Source organism: Manacus candei, unplaced genomic scaffold, assembly GCF_025592945.1.
Source record: "Manacus candei isolate 608988 ecotype Guabito, Panama unplaced genomic scaffold, ASM2559294v1 h1tg000160l, whole genome shotgun sequence".
Classification (NCBI taxonomy): domain Eukaryota; kingdom Metazoa; phylum Chordata; class Aves; order Passeriformes; family Pipridae; genus Manacus; species Manacus candei.
In genome coordinates this window covers 4,044-31,691 of record NW_026138208.1, presented here as the reverse complement: position 1 = coordinate 31,691, position 27,648 = coordinate 4,044, and the positions used below count along the sequence as shown (strand labels likewise).

Genomic DNA, 27,648 nt, shown 5'->3' with positions numbered 1-27,648 from the left:
GGGCGGCAGCCGCCGGCGCGCAGGGCGGGGTGTGGCCTCGCCATTATTTATGAGCTCCAGCCCCTATTTGCTCAGCTAATGATGCACCGGCGGCCGCCGAGCCTCGCCTCGCTAGAGCGGCGGCGGGCAGGGCAGGGCAGCGCCTGTAACTGGAAACCAGCGCCGGCTCCGTCACCGCGCGGCAGCTCCATTCACTCCTAAGGTGCGTAATTGCGGGCAGGGGAGAACGCGCCCGGTGCCTTAGGAGTCCAGCTGCCAGGATTACTGTACGGAGGAGACGGGAGTACCCCTGCAACCACCGCGAAGACAGACTTTTCTTTTTATCCTTTTTTTTTTTTTTCTTTTTTTTTTTTTTTTTTTATTTATTTTTCCCTCCACAATGAACCAGGTTTGGAATTAAAATGTTCTGGTAGCGGGAGTGGAGTCTATAAACTGATAGAAACCAGATAGAAATCGGTATTATTGGTGCCTCTAATAGCCGGGTAAGCATAACTTAAAGTTCTCTTTCTTTGCTGTAATAAGATGTGAAATGTCTCTGAGGGTTGATTTTTCCTGCTGTTCACAGATAGTTAAAACAATGTTTTCGAGATTGGCATAGTCTGTGTTTGGCAGGGATTTTTTTTTTCTCCTTTATTTCTTTTCTTTCCTCTGCTGAATGATTTTTCTTACAGGATTTAAGGGTAGGACCCAGCCTGTGGCACATGACACCTGCGCAGCACTTCATAGCAAAGCGATACTGTACTTTCCAAAAGCAATACACATGGTGCAAGCGACCTCCGTGGCAGGGAAACTTCACCACTTCACTTCAGTAGCGGTTTGTCTGTTTGTTTACAGTTGGAATAGGGTGTAAGAGCAGAAATGTAATTAGACACTGTTTTTTGTCTGTCCTGTAAGATTCTTTAAAAGTACTTTCAAGGTTTTAGGTCTGTGAGTTGTCAGCAGAGATCATGTGCACGGGACATGCTGAATATAGCATCATGACTTACTGAGATAAATTCAGAACTGGGATATAAGCCCAAAGAGTCAAACTTGCAATTCAGTTACCAGCTCTGTAAATCTCTGAAATTAAACCTATTTCCATTAGGTAACTCACATGTCAGGCACCCTGAGGTGCCTTTTTGGCACTGTATGCATATATTATTTATGTGTCTAACAGCTGGGTAGGAACCATGCTGCTCAGCATTTGAATCGTATATGTGCCTGTCACTTCTGTGTTAACGGTGAAGATCTGCAATTTGAGCAATGAAATGTAGCAATGTTTCACTCCTGTAACTGATTGCACTGGAATTGGCAGGAGGCACGAGAGTGGGAGGGAAGGAGTGCTGAAAGAGGTTTCTTTCTATTATTATTTCCTACAATATTATTTAAAGGAAGGGGAAATCTGCACACTTGTTCCTCTTTGACTTTTTATCTTTATTGCAAAGAAAGCATAGTGCTACTACTGTAAAATACTAATCCCATTGCATCTGTTAAATCATATGTTCTGTATGATTGGCTATTTGTTTTGGCCTGACAAAGAAATTTTATCAGGATTTAATGCCACTTCTCTCTTAAAAGAGGGGTAAGTAAAAGGATATCCCATGGGCTAGTCACAAGGTTTTAAATTTAAAGCCCACAAAGCAGCGTTAGTACTAGAGTTCATGCAGCCTGTTTAAAAATTATTCTTGGCAAAAACTCTGCAACTATCGTTTTATTAGTTAACAGACCTTTAGAGATAATTTGGAACTGGGCCAGAATGGATATATTTCTCCTACAGACCCAATCTGTAGCTGGCAAATTTATGACACGGGTGTTTTTGTCAATTAGCAGAGTTGTAGAATTACTTGATCTCTGTGCATTTCTCAGTATTCCAGAGCAAATCATGAAGGGGAGTCTAGGGTGTGGGCTGCAGAGCTCTGCGGTCACTTGCATGCTCTCCATCCCACCCACAACTTTATATGAAGTCCTCATGCAGAGAGAAACCTTTCAAAGTGATTTACAGCGAGTGGATCGGGAATGACAGAGGTAGTAATGAGATACGGGGCTTTTACCGCTAAGTCAGTGGTGTGGATCTGACCCAAACCAGTGGTGACCTAAAGTCATCCCTGCCTGACAGCTCATTCCTGCTGTGCCGTGATGCTTACAGCCGGTTCTTTAAGGACAGGTGTGAACCTCAGAGGGGCCGAATGAACAGGCATGTAGAAATACTGGCTTCCACTGGAGGGACTGTAGTGCTGGAGCAGAGCTGAGGTAAAAGGCAAGATGATTGCACAGGCAACAAATCTCTTAATGAAATACATGTATAGCTTTTAGTGCTGTCTTCTAGCTGTGGGGGTTGTATCTTTCAAAGTGCTTCCAGTTGCCATAGAATCAAATATATCACCTGACTGATGAACTAGTAAGGGGTGTCTAGTAGAAGGGCTGTTTACACCAAAAAGACTATATATATATATATATATATATATATATATATAAGCAGCAAAGTAGAATGGGCCTAAAATGAGGATGTTTTTTATTCTCACCTTTGGAGCTGAGCTGACAAAGTTGTTAGGATAGGTGAAATGAAATTCACACTTCACAATTTTTGGAGAGATGCAGTTTAGGAGCAGATATGATATAGATATGTAATATTCAGCTTCTGATGTCTGCTGGGTTTTATGGATCTGGTCCAAAGTCCATTAGAATTGTTAGGAAAGTGCCATGACTCCAGTGAGCTCAAGTCCTTCTTGAGCTATGAAAAGATGCAGAGTTTTGGACCATTTTCTCATTCTCTGAGAAGTTCAGGTTTCTCAGCAGCTAAACCCTATAAAATGAATGTAGAATCAGCAGATGTGCAGGAGGGGTAGCAGAAGTATCAAGTGTAATGCACTGTCTAACTCTGGGATTCTTAGTGCTCTGTAGAAGTCTATGAGAGCAGGTAAGTATCCTGAAACGAACTAGCCCAAAAAGCAAATGTTGACTAACAGTTTCAAGCATGTTGAAATACTTTTGGTTTCAATGTTTTGAAAGTCATGATGAACGTAGTCAGGACTTCTTAAAAGAAGAACTAAAGGCTATTAGAGAGCTCAGCTTACTAAAAACTTAAAGTTCATTTCCAAGAACCTTTGATTTCAAATGTTAAAAGAAAACAACCAAACAACCAATTTCCCAAACCTCCCCCTCTGAACATGAGGGAGACATGTCTAAAAATATCAGCCAGCTTTTTGTTCATGAAACTTTATCTCCTGTCTTTGCTTTACTCTGCCTTGACATTTAGTATAATTATATTCCCAGCAGGTGGAATTGTCCTCGTTTTAAATAAACTGAATCTGATGATGCAGTCTACCCTAACCAAAACTTGGGCTCTGTTGGTTCTTATGAACAGGCAGAGAGCTCCTTTGGTACCAGCATAGAAGACTGTTGAAGAAAACCATTTTCAGACATACAGAGAAAACAGAAGTGCTGTACCTCCTTCACATCAGTTTTTATGGCTTCAGCTGGAAGAGCTTTCTAACACAGATCTTTCCATACTGTTGTTTTTGCTCCACAAAATTGTATAAGAAGAGTAATGTAATATCTCTGTCTTTCAGGTTTTGTTTCTTGGATATTAAGTTGCAAAACTGAAGAGATGGCCTTTCTTGCAGTGCACGTGTTGATTGGGATATTTATTTACTTTAGCAGTGTAAAAGGATCTTCCCAGCCTCAAGCAAGGGTGTTCCTAACGTTCAATGGTAAGAAAGAAGATAAACATTCTTAAGCAAATGTTATGATTGAACATTTTCTTCTTCCCCTTAAGTTCAATAACTGAGTATAAACTGGCTTTTTGATCTGCGTCCACAATTATTATTTTGGTTTGTGTTGCTAACGTACCTGTCAACCTAAATTTGATGTTTTTTACCTGAAGCTAACTATAGCTATAGATGCTTAATTAATAAGACTTTCTCTTTGTTTTGACTTATTATGACTTACTAACAACCAAAGGTTCTTATCCTTAATTTTGCTTGGGAAAGATGGTAGCATATGGCATGTAGTGGAAGCTATGAATGATTTGAGTTCCTTTCATTCAGTGCCCAACTGAGACCCTTTATACTCTGAAAATGAGGCTGCCTCAAGGTTTACCAAAATAGTTAGCCAGGCACAGAGTCCTCTGAAAAAGCATCATTCCTTGTGCACTTTGTACAGTGTGTAGGATGTATGTAGGATGTAGCAATCACTGATGCCTGCATATTGTAAACAAGCAATCAAAATTACTATTTTCAAGAGAAAGTTGTTTTTACTTCTGAAGTTCTTAGCAGTACCTTATTGCTACAATTACCCCAGTATTACTTTTAATAGTAATTTATTCTTCTAGTGTTAATCCCTGTCTTAAATGCTGATTCTAGCCACCACTTCAGAATGTGTGTGTTCTTCACCTTACAGTGTCTGTTAAATTTGAGCTGAAATTTTCTGTCAGTAACTATAGGGGTGTTGACTTTCTTGAGCATTCTGCCTTTTTGGTGATTATCTTTGAGCTATGAATGCTTGCAACTCCCTGCACCTGATGCTGTCTGCAGTAGGATGGCTTGTGTGGTTCATTAGTGTTGGGATACCCTGCAACCACCATGGGAATATTCTGTGTGCTCTGAACAGTCTTTAAGAATCACTTTTTAAAAATAATCATGACTAGTAAGTATTTCAGACTGCTACTTGACACAGTGATCATAACTATGTAATCATGAGACTGAGAGACACCCAGAAGGAGACCTGCCAAGTTAGACCTTCCACAAATACCACCCAGAGACTGATCAGTACAAGGTGGTGTATATTATAGAGTATAGGGCCCTAAACTGATGAGTGCAATACTTACTAGGTGTAAAATGGCATGGTTATAGTAAAAGCAATAGTAGGAATTGATTCCAAGAGGGAACTGCCAAGTGAAGAAGTAGAGGTGTGAATTTCTTTTCCTTGCTTAGATAGTGTGGGCAATAACTGCTCTGGACAACTCAGCACAGAAGGAGGTTTGGCTGTGGTTGTGTGTTGCACTGCAGGTTTGCCACAGTTATGCAGAACAGGCTGATTTGGATTTCCACATCATCTGCTTAATGCCCTTAAAAGTAATGTAGGCTTCCCCTGATCTCTGGTATGACCATGAAGTAGGAAGTGTTCAGGTTTTGTGTTATTCAGCCTTGTGAATGGGAAAGAATCGTGATGAGGGGCAAATGGTTTTAACATGGACTCGAGATCTGTTTTTCATCACAGGTATCCTGCGAGTCTGAAACACTGAAGCACCCATAGGGCAAAAGACCCCAAATCTAGGGATTTAAAAAAAAAACTGAATGAAAATCTTAATACCTCTGTTCCTCTCTGGAAGGATGTTGTCCCTCCTTCCTTTAAAAGGTGCTATGACAGCTTTATGTTGCAGTGACCCCTTGATCTGGTGAGCTTTTGGACCCCAAGAGCCCTGCCACTCTGTGCTGACCCTGGGGATGCAGCCTCACCTCACTGGTTCCTGCTGTAACCCTACTTGGCTGCCTTGGTTAGACCTGTTTCTGAAATATCATGTACAGTAGTTGACTGTCCTGTGTCCTTTCCTTGATTTTAAAGTGATGCTTTGCATGAGTGAAAATGAGTCTCTAGCCTTGGTGAAAGTTAAGGTAAAGTGTCACCAGAGCCTTGCAATACTATCTGATTATCTCAAAACTGGTATTTTACTTTCCCTGATACTTAACAGTCAACCTTTAAAAAAAAAAAACCCACAATCAAACCTTAAAAAACCAAACCAACCAACCAAACAACAAAGAAACCCCAACAAAAAAACCATTTTGAAGTCCAAAATTTTTAATGGGTCTGTTGAAGTCATAAAAGAAATTAATTATGTCCTTTATAATATAAGAACTATGTCTGAAATAAAAATTTTTTGTATGTCAACAGTAGTTTTATTTTTAAACTTGATTTCCAGATGGTAAGAAACAGCTTTCATTATGTCAGAAGAGTTTGCAGGTTGTTATGTATAACAAGGTAATGGCCCCACCTGTAATATGAACTTATGTTCTATAAATCTGTTCATTTACATGAATACTGGTAAAAGAGAAAAAAGGTGAAACTTTGTGTTAATCTCTAGCAAAGTGTGATAACACACTTTCTTCATAAGCTGCTTCATAGCTTATTGTTTTTAAATCATGTAGGAATATCAAATTATTGGCCGTCTCCTTGCCCTGAGAAACTGTCAGTTTTTATGAAGAATTGTCACTCTTTTAAAGTGCATCATTTGAAAATAAAACTATAATTAGGTCTCCTTATGTTTTAAATGACATTAGACAATAAAGAGAAGTCATTCAAGCTTAGGATACTTACATGATATATTTCAAGTTCTGAATTGGATTTGGCTTGGTGTCTACAATTACATTACATAAGTTTTGGGGGTAGAATGCATACAGGAGGAGAAAATGAGTGATGCTTTTCAAAGCTAACCTGCTCCTTCAGGATCAAGTCAATTGAGCTTATTCACACTGCAGCATTTCTCATGGGAAAATCCAGCAAGTATCTTGACCTATTCTGTTTTTCATCAGGAAAGATAAAAATGCGAATCATTTGAATCATGGGCTGCTTTTCTCTTTGCCATCGACTTCATTAAGAATCAAATGTAATTAAAAAGTACGCCTGGGTAATACCTCAAGAGCCTGATAATGGGGATTTTGCAATTAACTTCAATGGATGAAGGACTGCAACCCTAACTTCTATTTTTGAAATCAAAAGCCTGGCCCCTTGTCTAATTAAAATGTAGTTCATGACTTAGCTGAGATTGTTAACTGTGCGTATGACGTGAGTGTGGAACTTACTGCTGTCTGCACCCTGAGTGCCTTGAAAATTGCAGCGCTGTACAGAACCCTGAGGCCTGATTTCTATTGCTTTGCACCTTGTATAGCCATTTACTCAGCTGAAAGAAAAGGTCAGGCTGAAGCTGAACTGTGTGCCGTGCGCAGGTATACGTGGTAATAGACGGCACTGGGGACTCTCAGTTTGCCTGGAATAATTTGACGTGACCCAGTTGTCCTGTTCAACGGTGATGGTTCAAACCATCAATATTTGTACAGCATCTGCACTTGTATAGCCACTGCAGTTGAAGAAGAAAGATGGCTCCAGCTTTTTCTGATTCTGAAATTGCAAAGGTGTGAAGCCTGTGGTGCGACAGATGCAGCAGTGTTGGGGAATCGTCTGCTGTGTTGCCGTGGAGGATGCAGGTGTGAGGGAACCTGGGATGGGGGAAGTAAAGGACTCAGCATGTCACCCTACACCATTGGTGTACTATTCTCCCTCCCCCCAGCTCTTCTGGCTCCTTGTCCTTGGAATAGATCTTTCTTAATCTACTTAAATCACTGATCATAATTAAAGCACCATAGTTTGTTTTCTCTCCATAGCAAAAGACTTACCTTATCTGTTTATGAACTATCAAGTATGGTGCCTGCAGTTTCTCAAACTATGTGCATTCCTCTTTCTTACTGCATGTTCCCGAGCAGATAATTAGGAGCTGTATCGTTCAGTCTTTACAGGGGAAAATGCTTTCTCAAGTCAGTGGGAGTATTGTCAGAATCAGGAAGGAGTTATTAGACCCCAGGTTAGTGTCTGAATTTGTTTCATACCATCTCAAATTTATTTTTGGATTATTGCAACCCTAAAATGTTGGGCTGTACCATTTTAACATAAAATTCTGAATTAATGAAAGCAGACTTAGTACTTATTTTTTAAAATACACTCGAACAAACCTTCTTTGAGATTTAAATTTTTATGGTGGTGCACAACGAAGTGATAATTTCACAATCTATTGGGAACATTTAATGCATTCCTACCTCAAATATCTGGTCTGGCAGATATTTCCCATGCAGACTCTTCCATTGTCTCCAGTGAAAATTCCATATGAGAAGTGGATCAAGGCTAATTTGCAGACGGTTTTGTTCTTCTCTTTGTCATAAAATTACTAGAACACGTAAAGGACTTTTAAGAAAGTATCAGTCAGCTTCATTAATGACAATTAAAAAGCATAAAATGTCACCAGAGCAACAGCAGCACTTATTCAACTGTCAACATATTTTAAAAGATTTAATGCAACCCCTGTGGTTACCCTCAAGGAAAAATAAAGGAGCTGAGAACCATTTTCTTTGAGCTCTTGAGCAACAGCAGTACAACTTGTTTTTAAACAATTCCTCATTGTAATGTTAATGTTACCACAGTTAATAAAAAGTTCATTTATTATTTGGGGGACTTTGTGCTGATGACAGTCTAGTAGGCAAAGGTTTATGCTCCAATATTTGATTGAATCTTTTTTGGTGTCCATAGAATGAAAACTGCTTGCAAAATGAAGTAGAAGCAAAGCAAAAAAAAGTAGAGAAAGAGGAAGAAGAGATCCATGGTTTTATTTTTGTTTAAATGCAAAACTCATCTTGAATGTTCATACAGTTGCCTAATTTTCAGCAAATTGGGTCATATTTTCTCAAATTTAACTGATTTATTGCTTTCACAGCTTCGTGGATTTAAATAATGCTAATTTATAAACATTTGAACATTTGAACATCAACCATGTGTTAACACTTCCAATTTAATTGTCTCTCACTGGAGATCTAAAAACTTAATACTTTCAATTAAAAATAAAATTCTTTTTATCTTTAGTAGGGAAGATGGTATTTTTACACTTGGTCATAAAATCAGAGAATATTAAGGGGATGCAATGGGCCTTAAAGGTCATATAGTTGCAATTCCTCAGCCTTGCCATGAGTGGGGAGATCTCCCTCTAGACCAGGTTGCTCAGAGCCCCATCCAGCGTGACTTTGAACACTACCAGGGTTGGGGCGTCCACAGCCTCTGTGGGCAACCTGTTCCAGTGTCTCACCACCCTCACAGTAAACAATTTCTTCCTAATATCTAACATAAATTTCCCCTCTTTCAATGTGTATTGATTATTCCTTGTCCTCTCACTACAGTTCCAGCTTCTTTCCAGCTTCCCTGTAGGCCCCCTTCAGATACTGAGAGGTTGCTATGAGATCTCCACACAACCTTCTCTTCTCCAGGCTGAACAGCCCCAAATTTCTAAGCCTGTCTTCATAAGGGAGGTGCTCCAGTCCTCTTTTCAGCTTTTTGATCCTCCTCTGGGCTTGTTCTAACAGTTCAATGTCCTTATGTTGGGGACACCAGAAATGTAGAGGCCCAGACAGGGCCTCTAATTGCCAACTATGGTTGTTCCTAAAGACAAATGCCTGATTTACAAATTGTAGTATTTGGGGGCAATTTTTAGACTTTTATCTTCTCTGTATATTTCTTTCATTGCTTTGTTGTTTATTATTCTTTTTTTTCTCTGTTGTTGTAATAAACAGAGGCTTAGTGCAATAAATCTTCTACAGAAATTGAATTGCTTGAACAGACTGTGAGTTAAATGTAAAAACAAAGCAACATCAAAAAAATCAAGCATTTTAAAGGAAGCATTATGTAGAAACGTCAGTATTCTTTCTACAGTTCCATGAGTAGACATCCCACGTGCCAAATGACATTGAATCTACTTATTTTCACACTCTTGTTCAGTGGCAGTGTCACTGAGTTAGCTTCACTGTCATTATTGTTGACATAAGTATACAGGAAAGGAGAATTTAATGTATTCTTTCTGTATTTAGTTAAATTGTGCCGTGTAATTTGACTTCAGTTATGAAAATGATCATGCAATAAAGCTGAAGTCACAGGGTCCAGTTCTGTGTTTGTTCTCCACAGTTAGTATAAAAGGCATCCTCATGGGAAAGCACAAATAAGTACATGTCTTCAAGGTAGTTAATTATCAGGCAACAAATTTATGGGAAAACCCTAAAAATTTAATCCTTCTCTTGGATGAAGAACTCATCCAAGTTTGATAAAATTTGAGAATTGTTTGTTTCTTGCATGATAATAAGTAGATCTCCTATCTAACAGATGACTTACTTCTTTTAATCTCTTTTTGTTCCTCAACTCAGTCAATTTGTCCTGTATTTGTCCTGTATCTGAACCAGCTCATGGTTGGTTTGTTTGTTTGTTGTTGTTTTTTATTTTGGTATGGAAAAATCAAACTTTATCTGAGAACATTTTGACAGATTCTACACATCTTAGCACTCTCTGCTTCTCATAGAAGAAAGTAGCTTATCTTGGCCAGTTCCACTGCTCTGACATTACAAGTCTTCCCTGTGTTGCCTGTCCAAGGCAAATGCTGAAGTCCCTACGTAGGCAGTTATATTGTCATTATTGTGCAACACATCTTCTTTTTATGCTTAAAAAAACGTGATGAGAGAAAAATGACACAGACATTTCTAATATCCCGTCTTTTTCAGGATTGTTCTGATACCAGTAACAAGAGCTCCTCTGTGAGCCCTTTCCATACTGGATGAGCTCACAGTGCACTTTGATATGTGGTGCCGCACAAGCCTTTTTGTGTTATCAGATGTAATTAGTGACGTGACTCACAATAATTACTCATTTTATTGAAGTGCGTTGACTGAAATCCTGCCATGAATAAATACATAGACCAAGAACTTACCCTGTCATTTGAACTGACTGTTTCCTCAACATGTGTATTTTGTTCTTTTTGCTGCTGACTTTTCAGTGTTCTTAAGAACACTCCTTGTAAAAAGACTAGGCATTGTTTCTCAGGGAGAGGACTATGCCTTAGGAATGCAGTTTACTGATTCACAGTGCACCTTCTCACTTGTCTTATTTTCCTAGTACACAACTATAGGGAGTTCTATCAGGGAGTCCCAAGAAACACAAGGCTCTATTAGGAACTCTGTGTTGTTAGGGAGAGAAAGTGAATTTCAGATCTGGTGTATGAATGCCCGCAAATCACCATGAGCTTAGAGACTGGTCTGTGAGCACCTTTCAGGGCTGAGCTCTTAATTTTTAATTTGGCCACCATCTCCCAAGTGTTATATGACATTTTTAATGAGATTGATAATTCTGAGGAAGGAAGAATGGTTTAGATTTTTTTGTTCTTTTGGTGGGTGTTTTTTTAGTTTTTATTTGGGGGCTGTAAGTAAACACTTCATATAAAATACACCCTCTTTTTATGAGAAGATTTTACTTGCAGTAAAAATTTCAAATGCAAATACGATTCTGTGAAATGCAACATTTAGTAAAATTCAAAAGTCTGGGAATGAATACCCAGACTTTCGAACAGTTCTGCTTAATTTTACTCATTGCTCTGGAAATAAATTATTGCCTCACCAAAATTATCTTCTAGAATATGGATGAGGAGACATTACAATCAGCTCGGACTGCCAAGTTGCTTAATGGAAAAAAAATGTGTATTGGCAGTTACTTTTATTTAAAAAAAAAAACTAACCCAAAAGTCAGCTGAACCCAAATTCTTTTAGTTACAGGCGCTGCTTTCAGCCATTAAACAGGTCAGACTGGCATTCCAAAATTAAAGGAAAAAATTGTTTTAGAATTACGTGGCGAATGTGTAATGGATTAAAATTCACTTTCAACTGTCTATCAACTCAACTATGGTCTCCTTTTAGAATTTCCTTTGCAATTTCACAGTTCCTATATTGCTTTGAAACGCAACTGAAAAACACAGGGTCTAGTAAATCCTTCCCTGAGAGTAATAGGCTTTCTCAGTCACCTGTTCTCATGATCATTTGTTGTTTTTTCTTAGATTTTGTTTTCTCTTGCTTAATTCCATTTCTCTTTACCATTCTTAATGAAATATATGTTTACTTTTAAAAGCTGTGAGTTATGCAGAATAAATCAATTTATCTCAGCTAAGAATCAATTAAATTGGGAAAACATTTGTCTTCTTTTAACATCTTTGTAAATCAGGCTATATCTCTCAGTCTCCCAGCTTAAAGGAGCTGCAGAGTTAAATTTACAGGGAGGATAAGGGAAATATGCAAGGCAAGTGTCTGATAATTCATTTCAGTGGCTCGGAATGGCAAGGTTTGTTTTCTTTCCTTCTCGTGCATGCAAAGTTTTGAACAGCAGAAGGAGAAGATAAGCATCATGGTATATATGGACACCACAATTGATAGTGTAATTGGAAACAGGGAGGGAAAGATGGTAACAGTAGATGTATTTATAATGCTGCAATGATTTATTTTTAATGCAAAAAGGTGTGTGCATTCAAAACACTGTGTCAGAGGTACATCAGTATGTAAACCTGCATTTTCTGTTCGTTGATACTCAGCATTTTACTAGGTGTGAACCTAACACTGATAAAGAAACTCCTTGAAAACAGCTACTGATCCACTGAAAGTGGATTTTCCTTATCCTCTGAGATATCCACTGAGTCATAACCAGCCAGGGAACAAAACAGTGTGTTTTCCTTGGGGCTAACACTATCACACACTTCTTTGGCCTTTCTGGTGCGTTACAATGGCACAGGATACACATCGTAACGCATCTAGTTTTTATAGTTCTTAGAAATTCCTCCTTGTCTGGAATAACCAGCCTGCATGCCTCTCATTGCAGTTCTCTGAGACAGTCTCTGTGTTAGTATGTTGAGTGCTCTTACGAGGCACAATATCAAATTAGTACACAAAAGTGTAAGCACTTGCATTGTCAGAATAGCACTCTGTTTTTTTAATATCAACCAATTAAGATGTTATTTTCAAGGAGAGGCTTGGCATTTTTTCAAAAATTTACTTCTTGAGACCTGAAAAGGATTTAGTTGGCATGTAGAAATGATCCCAGGCTTAGACTTTTCGATGGCTTCAACGTGAGCGCAGCTGGAATTTTTTAAGCTGATTTGAGTAAAAACCCACTTCCTGCCACTGTTGAAAATAATGCACTATAATTTTATTGTGTTTTTTTTTCCTAAAGCAGACAAACCTACAGCAAAGACAAAAGAGTTTAAAGCCCACATAAGGTGTTTTATTGTGGTTCGCATTAGGGAATTAAAGCTGTGCATATATGCCTGTAAAGCTATTACCTCTGATTTAATAACTTATCATCTTTCTAGCTTTGGTAAGTTCCTTTAAAATGAGAAGGTTGTCAACCATTCATTTCTCCAGTAGAAGCACTTTTTTATTTATGGATACTTGGGAATGTAAGACTTTTTCAAATAAAATTTTCAAAAGTATAGTAGGAATAAAGAGTCATTTGCCGGTGGTTTTTATTTCACTGAATGTTCCTTCAACCCTCCTCTCTATTATTTCCTAATCTCAGGTAAACACATTCCTAAGTTCACACCAACAGCTGGAAAAAGTGTGTCCTTAAAAACTAAACTGCATAAAATTGCAAAAAAATAATTTGAAACTTTCAGATGTAGTCAGATATATTACTATCTGTGCTAGTAGTGCTCAGAAAGTGAAGCTAGGAGAAAACTTACAAACTTGGCCAGCATAGTTTGGCCCAGCAGCCAGGTCTATCCAGCAAACCACAGACTTGTATCTGGTCCCGTTTTTTGCTTTGAGACATGAGAGAATCTGCTTGTACAGTATATGCTTCCTTAGCTGATGAATTCTTCCTCCCCAGCACCCAGAAGACAAGCAGTGGGTTCATGAAGCACTGGCATGGCATTTTCAGAAGAAAAAGAACATGAGACTTTCTTCATTTTTGTGTATATTTGCCCCTGGATGGGTTAGAGCAGGCGCTGGGGGAGAGAGGCGAGCACAGGAATTCAACATCTCCCCAGCATCTGGGAAGAACAGACCACCCTGATGCAGGGGCTCTGAAGAGGGTTTTGTAGAGGAAGGTTGTGCCAGCTGAATCAATACTGGGGCAGGTTTCATACCTACTGTGGTAATTTAGATGTATTGGGGGGGGCAATCAAATAAGATTGTTAAAACAAACAAACAAACCAGCAAATCTTTCTGGAGTTGATTTTTTTTTTTTTAACAGATACAGGAATCTGCCTCAAATGATGACTTAATTTCCATTTGCTATTTAAAAAAAAAAAAAAAAAAAATTATTCCAGATTCTCAGGGTGCCATTGCCAAAGAAATTTCCTTCATAAAAACACTCCAGATACATGCAGCACTGCAGTACAGTGATGAAATCCCTCTCCATTACTATTAGTATTATATTTCTGCTTCAATTCAGTGCATTTTTATTGGTATGGTGTTGGTATTAGTATTGGTACTCGGGGCAAGCATGGAATGCTGGTTATGAGGCAGCCTGTGCTTCTCCTTGTATCCTTAGTTCCTCTCTTATCTTGTCCTTAAAGAGGTGAAATAATTCTACCTGGTCTTGTCCAAGAGGCAAGCAACTGAGTTTATTCTTTTCAGTCTGTGTGGTGACTGTGAAGGACCTTTGCTTTAAGGTTATTCTCTTTTACACGAGGGTACAATGACATTGGAAGGGGTTTATTGCTTGCTTTTGGCTGTTGAAGGCATCTCTAGGCAGCTGGAAATCCCTTTCAGATTGGGTTGGATGTGAGAGAAAACATGTAACATCTAAGATCAACTAAACTTGAGATTGTAACGTCAATAAACCACAGCACTCTGAATAAACAAGGTGGCCACTCACTGTTTACTGTTCCTTTTGCTTATTTTTCCAGCCCTGTGTCTGTGATAGCCCCAACCTGTTTGCTGAGTAGTTTAAAATGACTTTTTTTCGAAATAGGTCTGACTTTTAGTTGATAGGTATAAGTTGTATGTGGACATGTGTCAGAGAGAATTAGCAGCTTGTGAGACATTTTTTCTCTAAAAGACTCTTTCAGGAAAGCAACTGTTCATCAGTGGAGAGCGAGAGGGTGGCATAGGAGGCACCAAGAGGCAAAAGGGTCTGGTAGGGATTATTCACAGGCACAAGATACTGCACCCCAGCTCACGCAGTATGAGAATATTCAGCCTTAATATCTGCTCCAGAGGTAATTTCCGGTTCCTTTGAAGCTGATTTCAAATCTGATACCAGATCTTCTCATGTTGAAGAAAGTCCATATGGGTCATTTAGGAGGCAAAATACTGCTTTCTTTATACAAGAATGGAGCATAGTTCTGGTCTACTGTGTCATGTGTTAAAATTTTCTGCAACTGTGCCAATTCATTTGTTTTGATTTGTGGAGATGAAAGATTCGGAAAAGAGATTGCTGTGACCAGTTTTGGACCCTGCCAGCATAGCAGGTTCTGGCAAAATAGAGGAACCCCAGTGAAGGGCCACCAGGTGGTTATGGGTGTTGGAGCACGTGGTAAACAAGGAAATGATGACAGCTGAGTTTCTTCTCATGGCTGTCTGATGGGGAGAGTCAGACTCTTCTTCTCAGCAGTGCACAGTGACATCTGTTTAGATGCTAGGACTTTTTTTATTTCTTCTTTTTTTTTCGGTTGGTTGGTCGGTTGGTTTGGTTTGGTTTTTAATTGTAAGCGTAGTGAGACATTGGAACAGTTGTGTAAGGAGGCAGCAGACTCTCCACTGGTATATGAAACTCAGCTGGATGAGGTCCTGTGCTCACTTCAGTAGGTAGTTCTGTTTTGAGCGGGATTTTTGCTGACACAACCTTCAGATGTCATTTCCAACCTGCATGTTTTGTGGTTCTGTGATTTTATCAGTATCAGCAGGTGTGAGTCTTAAGGCGTTGGTAACTGTGTTAGCAGTGTTTTCAGCACAGCTTATCTATTAAAGCAGCTCTGAAGAAGAAAGTTAGCTTTTCTCAAAAAGGTCAGAAATCTGACCCAAATGACCTGGCAGCCTGTGTCCACAATGAAGGCTATAAACACTCAACATTAGGAATTTTTATTTAGATGCTTACTGCAAATTATTGTGCCTGAAGTGTGAGTTTCCAAGATTGAAACCTTGCATGTTGTGTAAATTGTTTTCTTACAGTTTAATACAATAGATTTCCCTGGTGTGGAAGAGAAAGACATGAGTCTGTCTGTATTTGCACAGTAAAATATAACAATTCCTCTTCTAAAGAATGGCAGAAATCCTAGATATGCAGCATTAAATGAAATTATATGAAAGCAATGTCAGATGATTCTGCCTATGTTTTCCGTACATAATCTCCTTTGTTCTCTTGTTTAAGAAAAAGAGATTGCCTTCTTGTTAAATCAGTACATGTTATGATGGAGTGTGCATTATGTAACTAAATTTACAGGTGTGTAATTTATATGTTTAGTTTTGAAATTCTACTGAACTCCTTTATTACCAGGTTAGAAGAAAGGTTAAATTATATAAGTAACATTGACCCAATTTCACAGTATACATTTGGTCTCACAGCAGATATTAGAACTTGTTCTGGTTCTGGTTTATTTTTGAAGCTTGTATCTGTACATATGTGTAATGTTACATAGAGCAGATAAAGCAGACTTCTACAGTACATGCTGTGTTTGGGGAGGTATATATGTCTACTTCTGGGCAAGCTTTATGTTAGCTGATGTATGACAGTTGTCTAGCAAAAAATGTTTGCAAAAATAATACTAAAATGGAAAATCCAGAGTAAAAGATTCTAAATTACGTGTGCACATCCTGTTTTGAATGCATAAATTTGTCCAAGATATTTAATTTTCTTTCAGTAGCTGAGTTTGCACACTCAAGCTCTGCTCTTTAGTGATGTGTGTGCACACATACATATGCACAACCAGCATAGGAAAAATTAGTAATATGATGCATACTTCTGAGTTTAACCTTTAGCTGTCATGTGATCTATACTGAAATATTTTGAATATTTGAAAAATTCCTTGGGACTGTATTGATTGTTAGGCTGTACGGACTTAGGGAAGATTTGTTTAACCTCTCTACAAGGCTGTGATGGTCTCTGATTGACATTATTCATCGGAGTCACTCTATTTTTCCTGTCTTTGTAGTCACAGAATCATGTGGTTTGGAAGGGACCCCCAGCCAACACTATCAAAGTAGATCTGATTATATCAGGTTGCCTGAATGACTACAATGGCGGAAGCCCCACCCTTTAGTATCAGTGTTCCAGTAGCCTCCCAGCAGGTCATTTCATGCATAAGTAAGATGACAATTCCCCATCCCTGGAAGTGTTCCAGGCCAAGCTAGATCAGGCTTTGAACAACCTGGTTTAGTGAAAGGTGTCTCTGCCTATGGGGAAATGAAACGAGATGAAGTTTAACATCCCTTACAACCCAAACCATTCTGTGATTGATTCTAAAAGTTCCCCTTTTCATTCATTTCTTAAAACTGAACAGACCTTGTTCCCTCATTTCTACATGCGTGCCTTGTGGTCCAGAAGCATTATTTGTTCCTTGGCTTATTTTTAATCTTCCATTCTAATGCTGAGCTGCTTGCTTCAGTAATTGCTCACCATCTCTTCACTCCTCTCCAGGCTCATCTCTGCATATAATAGGAATAGAGTCTGGCTCTATGTCTATTACAGGAGTTCATCATTAAGCCGCTTTAAAACTGACTAAAATCAGAATCAGAACAATATATCTTTCTGTGTGTATACTCACTGACTATTAAGTTGGTTTAGTGTCCATTTGGGGAAGAAAAAGGAGATTTTTTTGGCCCCAATGCAATTAGAGTCAAATATTGAGCTGGTTTGTGTTTTTTTTTCCAGAGAATGTGAACAAATGTGATTTGAGTACCCACAGCAGTTGTTTAGTGTATTTTGAAGTTGGGTTTCATGATATTATGAGGAACTCACCTGCAGCCATTTTTAGAGAAGTTTCTCTATAACTTTCTGAGGATGCCTTTTGATTCCTTCACATAACTCAGCTCCTACATGCAGTTTAAAAGCAAAAGCACGTTTACCAGTTCCCTATTAATTTACATTTTGGGCATTAATCCTTGTCACTGGGGCAATCCAAAGCATTGCATCATTTGGTAATACCAAAATAGGAGCAAAATCTCTTGTATATAAAGAATAAAATAGAACAGATCTCAATTCACTCCTTTAGATTCTCTGCAGACAAATTCATTTCCATATGGTAAAGGATAGATGGATTTTGTCTGTAATGGGATATTCATTTTCATTTGATCTGCCTTAATCCTGAAGATATGGGTTTAGATCCCAGAGCCACTGAAAATATTAGCTTGATGTTTCCATCAAGCTTGAAAAGCTCTGTGACTGAAGGCTCTCAGCAGCTGTTATCTGCTATAATAAATGCCAGTGATGAAAAAGACTAGACAAGCTGAGGATTTAAGAACAAATAAAAGTATTTTCTTAATTAAGTTAGGAAAAAAAATCCTTTGCTGATTTCTTTATTGATAGAAAAAAGTACCGAGATTGTTCTTTTCCACAAATACTGCTTAGGATTTGGGGGTCACAGTTCATAGCAAAATACACCACCTCTGTTTACCCAGCTGCCACACCTCCTCTGCCTTCTCTCCTCTTGTATGTGAAGAGGCTGAAAGCAAGGTAAAGGGAATAAGAGATTTAGTGCTGCTCTAATTGTAGATGATAATTAATGTAAATGATGTTAACAGGATTAAGACTTTTTGCTTCCATGTGCATATCCCACCTGAGAGGAATGGTACCCTTGTATTTAAGCACAGGGAAGAGAGCATAGTCTTACAGTGTGGTTTTGGCTACGTAGTGACATGTAATGGTGATCCAGAATGCAGGAATAAGTCTTGCAAGTTCTTTTATTTTGATTTTTTCTTGTTTGTTTGTTTGTTTGTTTGTTTGTTTGTTTGTTTTGTTTTTTGGTTTTTTTTTAAGCCAACTTTGCAACAACTGGAAACTGCTCCTCCAGCATAACGTGGGCATTCTAGATAGAATGGGCCCTCAAATAGAAGCAGGCCAAAATGTCAAAACCAAAGGAAACTCTTAAGGAGAAAAAGGATATGGGAGGGATGTTTATTTCAGCTTTCATTCCGAGTTCAATTTTATGGATGTTACACACAAATTAAAGTAAGATTGTGTTACAGAACTGTGTGTTACAAAACCTTATGGCACAAAATTTAAAGAAAAAAAAATCTGTATTCATGTCTGTGTCTTCATACACTTCGAACAGATGTGTTTTCATTTCAAAATGGTCCACAGAGGTTTATGCCCAGCATATTGCTTATATAGCAGCAGTCTTTCTCTGTCTTACATGTTTCCATTTGGTTTTGGCAAAACAAAAGGAAACAACAACTAAAAAGACATTCCATTTTGTGGGGACAAAAAACCCCTTCTGCAGTCCAATGATGTTACTGAACTTTGGATTATGATCATATTTTCCAATGGGTGCAGTATTTCAATTAGAAATCTACATTTAATCCCTCTCCACTCTAAAAGAGGGTGAGATGAACACAGTGATACATGGCAATGTTCAATGTTTTCTTTCACTGTAAGAGAGTATTCAACTTTCTAATGAAAGTTAGAATGAAAACAGAATAGATTAATATCAGCTTATATGTTTTTACAACTTTTTTCTTGTGTCCAAACTTCAACATGAAGCGTTTGTTCAGTTCAGAGGTTTCAGAGCCCATGGAAGAGGGCATGCATTAAAAGGTGGCACTTACACGTGTCAGGACAGGCCTTGCTGCTCCTCTCGTCAATGATGAACAGGGCATATGTTTGCTGTTGTCCCTTCTTCACTGCCCACACCAGTAATTGTGACTTTGCATTATTTATAGAGACTGAGTTGGTTTGCAGTTTTGTTTTTTCCTGCTTTTCTCTTTAGCCACTATCCAACATGACTGTACCCAAGCTTTTTGTTGAGGTTTGTCTGGTGGAAGCAGAATTAAAGATTTTTGTGTACTTTGCCATCTTATGACAACTGGCAGCAATTGAAATGAGGCATGTCAAGCAACTACCACAAAAAGAAATCAGTAATTTACAAGTTCAGAAAAAGGTTGAAGAAACAAGCCTTCTCTGTAATTTTGCTGTCTTGTACAGTTTGTTAATATTTCCACATTTGAGAATATTTAATTTTCCTAATTGAGGGAATGTTACACTACAGTTCAGAAGAGAAGGCAAAATCAAAAGCAAAATACTCTCATTTTCATCAGAGCAGTGCTAATGCTTATGTTAGTCAGTGAGAAAAACATGGGGGTGTATGGGAAGCAATAATTCATTATTGTCTCTCCTGCAGTCAATTAAATATGTCTCATACCTAACTGATTAAAGCTGCCTTTTTTTCCATTATGATAATAAGATTCATTGGAAACAGACTGAGAGTAGGACCATTTCTCCCAGCATTTAAAATCTCTAGAGGAAGGGAAAAAGTAAAACCCAAATGCCAGCCTTGCCAGTTTGAGTTTGATTATATAAAGTCAATAGCTGTAGCTTGCAATAGATGCAAAGTTTTTCTTCCTGCTCAGTTGTTGACTCCTGTCGTAGCTAGACCTGCTGAATCTTAACCAGTACAACATGTGAGAAATTTTCGCTCATGACAAAACCATTGGTCAGAAAAGTGATGATCTGCTGTGTAGGCACAAGTCTAACATGAAGATCCCATGTGAAATCATAGATCGTATAATTACAGAAGGATTTCAGAGAACCAATCTTTGTAATGCCTTTCTCTTTCTATAAAATCTATTGTTACTTATTTCTAAGCTCCTTAAGAGACTATATACTATTCTGCCAGGCTAAAATATGCATTGCCCTTAAAATTCTTCACACTTACTGTCTCCTCCAATTTGATTCACATTTTCTCCCTTCTGTATCTAGTTCCCTGTCCAAGTTAAAATGTAAAATAAAGTAGAAGAGATGTTTGGGCCTCTGAACACATTGCTGAAAGGTTCATTTTTCTACACACAAGTGTTCAGAGTATTTCTCACAGAAGAATAGCATAAATTATGGAGATTCTGTTCACAGAACAGTGAATGGTATTGTCAGTTTGCTTAGGAAAAACTAATGAGGTTGTAAAGAAATACTGTCTGCTTTATAAGAGTAAAATTTGACAGCTGGAAAAACAAGGGCAATAGGCTGACTTCCATTTTCCATTGATTTTAGCCCCCAACATTCAGAAGACTTCCTTTTCTGCAAAACCACATTCACGCTGCCTACACACGAACTCACAATGCTCTTTTGCTCCAGCCAGAGGCAGATTAAACTTCATTAGTGGAGTAAAGCTTGAGGAAAGTTCAAACTGTAACAGATAGTAATTTGACAAATAAAGAATTAGGGTTTGTTTTACTAAGGCAAAAATAAAGGCCAGAGCAAGGTTCCCATGGCTCTTTTGTGCCTTTAACCACTGGGTAGGAATACCATCCCTTTTCATAGTTTGGTTTACATACTGTATAAGCCTAGTAGACAAATACCATGGATTTTTTAATGCATTTAAGCACTCAGTTGAAACACGCATATGTCTCATTAAATAAAAAAATATGCCTAAAAGTATTTGCCTTAGAGCTAGAAATAAGAACAGAAACTAAAATATGTGTTCAGAGTATTCTTTGTAGATGCACTAGTAGCTCAGCTTAAAATCAAAAAAAATGAATGCATTTTATGTCTGGATAGATTGCGTTAGGTTTATGCAACAACAATAAATTCTCACCCAAACATCCTCATATTTACGCGTTCCCAGGCCTTGCTGTTCTAGAATAAAGGATGGATCATTACAGGTGAGTGACAGATACCTGTGGTAACTGATGGGCTGTGATTTGAGAATTTAAGTTCTTCTCACTCCACTAGCAAACTATATAATGGCTAACGTGCAGTGGCACAGTCACACGCAAAGGTGTCTGACATTAATATCTGAAAACTTTTTATTAATATATATTGGATGAGCTTTAACAATCTACTTGCTATATGTTGTACGCTGGAATGTACTGCATGCAAACAATATTGCAGAGTGAGGGCTAATGCAACAGAAAAATGATGTGCTGAAATACCTGGCAAAAATATGTGACTGGCTCCTGCAGTGGAATTAAAAGCCACTATGTCTTTGTGTCTGTGCTTGCTCTTGTGCCCATGGGGAGAATTAGGCAACCCTGTCAAATAAACAAATACTCCAAAAATCATCATGCTTCTTTAAACTTTACCTGGAAGTATGAAGGGGATAATCTTGGAGGACAGAAATAGAACACAAATCTTAATATTTAGTTGTCTTGTTCAGGTCTGCAGGGAGGTACTGCTATTAGCCTGGAATCTGCACACAGGATCGTTGCCTGAAGAGAAATGTTTGCATAGTTTACATTCAAAGAGCTGAGCAGGGATTACTTTCTTTGCTGCATTGTATATAACAAAGAGAGAGAGAGAGAAAATGTTTTAATTTCCATATTAATTTGGAAGGAAGGAGTCAGAAGTTCCGATTCCAGACCATGTTTCTTAAGTAACTGTTGTAAGTAGGAGACATAAGGTAGGGTAATCAAAGTGCGCTTTTCACTCTTCTCTGTAGGCTCTGTTGTGATTCACAAAAAATAATTCAGAAGGAGTTGAACTTGACTGAGAAACATAAGTAGCTCAGGTTAGACCCAAGTCCTAAGTTGTGTCTTGTTTTCATAATTCCAACTTTATTTTATAGCAGCTGGTAACTCTGTAAAACAGAGAAAGCGTCCTTTTGGTGCAGCCTTTGGGATGGTGGAAGACCAGAGCTGTGGCCAACTGCGATTCCTTTCTTCACATCCACCAGATGATTCTTGTGGCCCCAAAATCTTCTCTTTGACTGTCTTCTGCATGGATTAGGCCTCATACATCAGTTGTTGTGCTGCATCTCCAAGGCTGAATGTTGGGAAACATCTAATTTTGGAAGGCTGGTAACACTCTGGCCTGGCTTGAAACTGGCTCACAGATGCCAAAACTGAGTTAATTTTGTACATGTTGCCAGAAGGTACTCCTGTGCTTGGAGGTTTTAAGTTCTTACTGTTGTGAGTGAGCAAATCTGTCAGTTTTATATGATAGTGATCCCCAAATGCTGCATATAGACATACAGAGATGCCTGTGTTCTGGAATGGATTTAAGCCCTGGTGAATAACTCCTTTAAAACTTTACAAGGTTAGTTAAATTGTCATTTGGTACTTTGTAAGAACAATTTACTTTATGACTTGAAGGAAACTACTGCACTGAAAGCAAATATAAAATGATGAAGAAAGTGAATTTAGTTTTCTAAATTATTTTTGCAGAAGTAAAGGGGGAAAAAAGTGATAAAATTAGTCAGGGTGAAAATAGTACATTTCTTCAAAATAAGGCATACATTATAGTCAATACATGTGTCAGAACAACCCTGATGATACTCATTTAAAAACCATGAAATGCAGGGTAACTTATAAGCTAATTCTGAAGTGTGTAATGAATAAAAATTGCCTTATGTTGCAATTAGAATTTGTGCTGACAGTGAAAAATACAATTTGAAACCACACATTTAGACTGACTCCCTTTTCTCTCTTCGTCATTCAAGTAGCCTTCTCAGCTGTGTATGCGGGGGCAGCTGCATTTACCTCTAATGAAATTATTGCAGCAGAGAATTTGGCTCTGTTTCATTAACTTTGTTTGTTTCTTGGAGCTTTTATGTCTCATTCCCTCAAGCAACAGAATGGATATCTATTCAAGATACTTGTGAATTCAGAACACTTTATGTTTTTTGCCCCAGGTAAGGAAGGTGTCTAAATCTCTCTCTTTTCCTGATTTACACATGTACACACACAGTTCTGTTCCTTTGTCTATGTGTGTACACAGGCACAAAAGGTCACTGTGAGACCTCTATCTTAAGACTTGTATTATAAATATAGGAACTGTGAAAAACAGAAATATTAGAAATCTTAACTCCTCTAATCCACCTAATTTTATTGAAAAAGTGTTTGCCCCAGCACATTTTTGTAGTGCTTTCTCTTGCTCAGTAATGAATGTCTTAAGCACAGAAACTTTTTTTCTGTTATTTCAGCAAGAAGAATTATTTTCTAACTATGAGCCTTTGTTTTTTATTTTGTAACTCTTTGTAACAGTCAATTATACTTTTGTGCCCCGTCCTAATCCTATCCTGTTTGAGCACAGTGTACTCACACAGAAACTGTTGCTATGTTGCTTTACAATCATTTTTTGACCTTGCTGGGCATGCTTCGGTTTGTTTGTTTGTTTGTTCATGTTTTCTTGGTGTTCCTTCATAATTCTGTTTCTTAAGTCTCTTGAATACTTAGTGTTCCAAACTTGTGTGAGTTGTCCTTCGCATTACTAACGCTGAAGAACTTAGCAGGAAAGTTCATTATTCCATGGATAAACTCAGGGTGGTAAAGGACTGTTCTATGGTGGGATTCTTCCAGATAGGCTTCAAAGTGATGCTAAATACAATTCAGTGCATTTTTAATTAATTTCTTGCAGGTGCATACACTTCCATTGTTCTAATGGTAATTTAATGTGTGCAAATCCAGACTAACTCCCTTGAAGTTGGTGAATATGCATCACCTTCCTAATTGTGTATTAAGGGATTAGATTTGAAATGGTAAAACTACAGTGAGCCAAGTCCATAGGCACATTCCCATATCAGCAGTGACACAGAACTAGTGAACTAACAGAGCCAAGACTTTGGACAACTCTACATGTTGATGTGCACGCTGTTTCCTGAAACTTGTCATTTTGTCATTGACTCACCAACTGTACAAATGCATAGGCCTGTGCTCTCAACTCTTTCATATATCAGACACAAGTCTATTCTTGCCCTCTAAAGACCACACGTGCGGTAGAACAGAAGCGTCTAGAGAGTATGTTGTTCCAGAGGCTTTCAGACTAATTCATCCTACGTTTTGCCATTCAGCTTGACTGGAGATGGAAATCTCAGGTTTTACCTATGAAAGGAAATGATACCTGAAGTCACACACTTGAAGGTCACTCAGATAATTTCCTTAGTGGTGCCTGAGACAGGATCACCTTGTCAGGTGTAATGGGGGAGACCCATGTGGAGTTGGGTTGCTGGTAATCGCAGGCAGCAATGCTGAATTAGGCTGCCTTATCTCAGGATTTTGTCTCCCTGCTTTCCCCTGTAGCACTTAGGTGTCAGCGCAGTCTGCTGGTTGCAGAGAGATCCAGACAGTGTTGTAATACTGTAATAGGGGCTTCAGGATGTAGGAACACGTTTTTAGCTATGTGACTGCTATTGTCAGTATTGTTACCAGTGTTGGAATATTCTGTTGTAAGCAGATTTCATCAGAGTCCTGCTGCCAATGCTGAATCCTTTTTCTGTACATTCTTCATGTGTCTGGGTACATCTCTTCTTCTTAGAACTTCATTTGAAAGCAGGATTTTGACTTGCGTATAGACTTGTGCTCTGAACAGCCTCGTACTTAACCAACAAGGATACTTAGGTCTGAGGTGTTGTGAGTGCCTCCGGCTTGGTGTAACATTGTTTACTCAGACAATTGTCACTGCTACCAGCACTCCTTATTACACAGTTTAGCAATCTGCTGCCTCCTTGGCCTCTCAGCATCAGGACATACTCTGCAGAAAGCAGCCTCTGCATGCCCTGAAAGAAGTTAGTGACAGAAAGGAGAATGAAAATGTGGTTCATCAGTGGAGTCTTTACTGCTGTTGTGCAATATGCATGTAAAATCATCTCCTTATGCCTGCTGTTTACTGTGTAGCAGAAAATAAGTTGAATTGTTGAGGAATTTTCAGTCTTAAGAAAGAGTTTAGCACATCCACTGTTTCTTGGGCTGGAGGATAAAACAGGTATAGAAAAGCAAGTGCTTGCAGGGGTGTGAATGAGCTTTTGTTAAAGAACGATAGAAAACAAAGACTCACCATGATGTTCAGGAAAACCTTTTATTTTGTCTAATGCATAAGATATTTCTCTAGCAATTGTATCCTTACAAAATAAGACCCAAGTACATATAACAAACAAATTAAATTAGACCTATATGTGTTGGATGGTTTGTTTTTAGGGGGTTTTTTTTGGTTTGGTTTTTTTTTTTTCTTTTTTTTTTTTTCCTTTTAGGTGCATAATGTGCCTGAAGGCAGTTTTAACTTGCATAGGCTTCAAAGGTTTGTGATATATGATATATGCAAAATGAGAAGAATTTCTGGTTTGTCCTTCTGTTTTCTTTATGGATAAATGCCTGTGTGCCATGCAGCAGACAGATTTGAAGTGCAGAAGTGTTTAGATATGCAATAGGAAATGGTATTCAATTAATGGTGTTTAATTAATTTGATGCTACTGTTCTTTAAGAAGGGTAAATAAATGTAGACTGTACCTTTGAGCCCATTAGCTTTATCAATTCCTTGAAGGTATGAAAAAATTTGAAAACGGCATTTGAATGAGTATGAAATAAAATCGAAAATACTTATGTTTTGACTGGGATCATTAGAATTTTTCCTTGGATTTTAAAGCAGTGTTTTATTGCCTACTGTGAAGAGTTTTTGCATAAAAGCCAGGAAACCCGGATGAGAACGTTGTGCAATATTAACCATATCAGGAGGCTCTATGTGGGAGAGCCACTGAGTAAACTACAGAAATGGCATTGAAATCTGTAGGACTGCTAGGAAAATAAGACACTACTATCACTTTTCAATATGTATGAGACATCAGAACTGAAAATAAGAGAAATCAGTGCTTCTAATCTTCAGGTACATTATACATAATTTTCTCTCCTGCTTATCTTCGTTATCATTATTACTTTCCACCTTTAAATACAGTTTTCTCTAGTTATGCTGCAGCAACTCTAGTGATCATTCTTCCTGACCCTGATTTGATCCCGTGCTTCTCACACTTTATTCCCCATGTCTGAACAGGAACTTGGATTTTACTGGGGCGATTGTGGGCAGGTCTGAGTGTCCCTGTCCAACCTCCATGCCTCCATGAGAGCAGCATGGCTTCCCAGCGACCACCACAGCCAGACAGGACTGCAGGCTCTGCAGTGCTGCTGCCTATGCCATGGTTGAGCTCTCTTGACTTTTTGCCGAGATGACAGAGCTGCCCTGCGATCCGGTCTGGGGTCACGGCCGTCCCCCCAGGCAGAGCAGCCTTCCCGGACGGAGATGCCACTGCCAGCGGGCAGCTGTGTCTCACGCCGTGTATTTTTGGAAGTCTCTGAACTTTACAGTTAAAGATGTGCCAGAAGTAGTTAGGAAAAGTTCAAGAGACACTGAGCACTTGAGTGCTTGCTTTTTAACCCGCTGATCTGACAGTGTTAGTAAAACCTAGTTTGACAGTCCTTGATGCAATTTAAGTGGATTGAGCTTGCAGCTGCAGGTTAGTTTGTTTCAGTTGCCTCATGGGCAGCAATTACTTCTGCTTATTAGAAACTCTCAACATTTTTTAAAAATTATTAAAATATGTTTTCAAGTTTCTAATAAAGAAAAGCTTTTTAAGAATATAGTTTTTCCAGGATTTGGTCCTGGAGTAATGTGGGCTGAACAAGCATTAGCACCACTAGTGAGTATGCCACAGCAGCAGGCTCTGATCAGCAGTGGAAGAGTGAGAGGAAGAGTGAGGAATGATGGCAGGAGGAAAGCAGAAGTGGACTCTGCTTCAGAATGAGCGGACCAGCCAGGAAAGTACTGAGCTGAATTAAAGTGGGAAAGAATTTTTTTTTCCCCCACTAGAAAAGAAGTAAAGAAAAGCTTTGGTTGGTTTGTCACGGTGTCTAATTTAGTTAAACTCAGTGGGCCACTTACTGGCTTCCATGGAAGGAAGAAATGTGTATTCATTAAATCATGTTAAAGATGAATAAAACTTTCCTGTTGCTTCAAGTGTTTCACCTTTTCTTTCTATAATGCTCCTAAGTATTTGCCACGAGGGGCTCATTGGCTTCCCAGGGGATTTAACATTCATGTAACAGTCCAGAAACATAATTGTCTCATGCTTTGGTATTACAGCATATTTTGAAGAGATTTATGGGAAGGGAAGAGTTTGAAGAACAATACAGTGCCTGCTGTCTTCTCACAAAAGGTTTTTGCCTTCCCTCTGTGACAAGCCACCCTCCTCCTATGCACATTAGCACC

General features: G+C 38.5%; 1 long non-coding RNA gene across 1 annotated transcript; it reads left to right on the top strand.

Moving 5' to 3' along the window:
* On the top strand, positions 1–27,379 carry LOC127463444 (uncharacterized). The gene is made up of 4 exons (XR_007900835.1): positions 1–482; positions 3,549–3,689; positions 21,305–21,341; positions 26,437–27,379. It is a non-coding gene; the product is annotated as an uncharacterized LOC127463444 (long non-coding RNA).
* Positions 27,380–27,648: the final 269 nt, after the last annotated feature.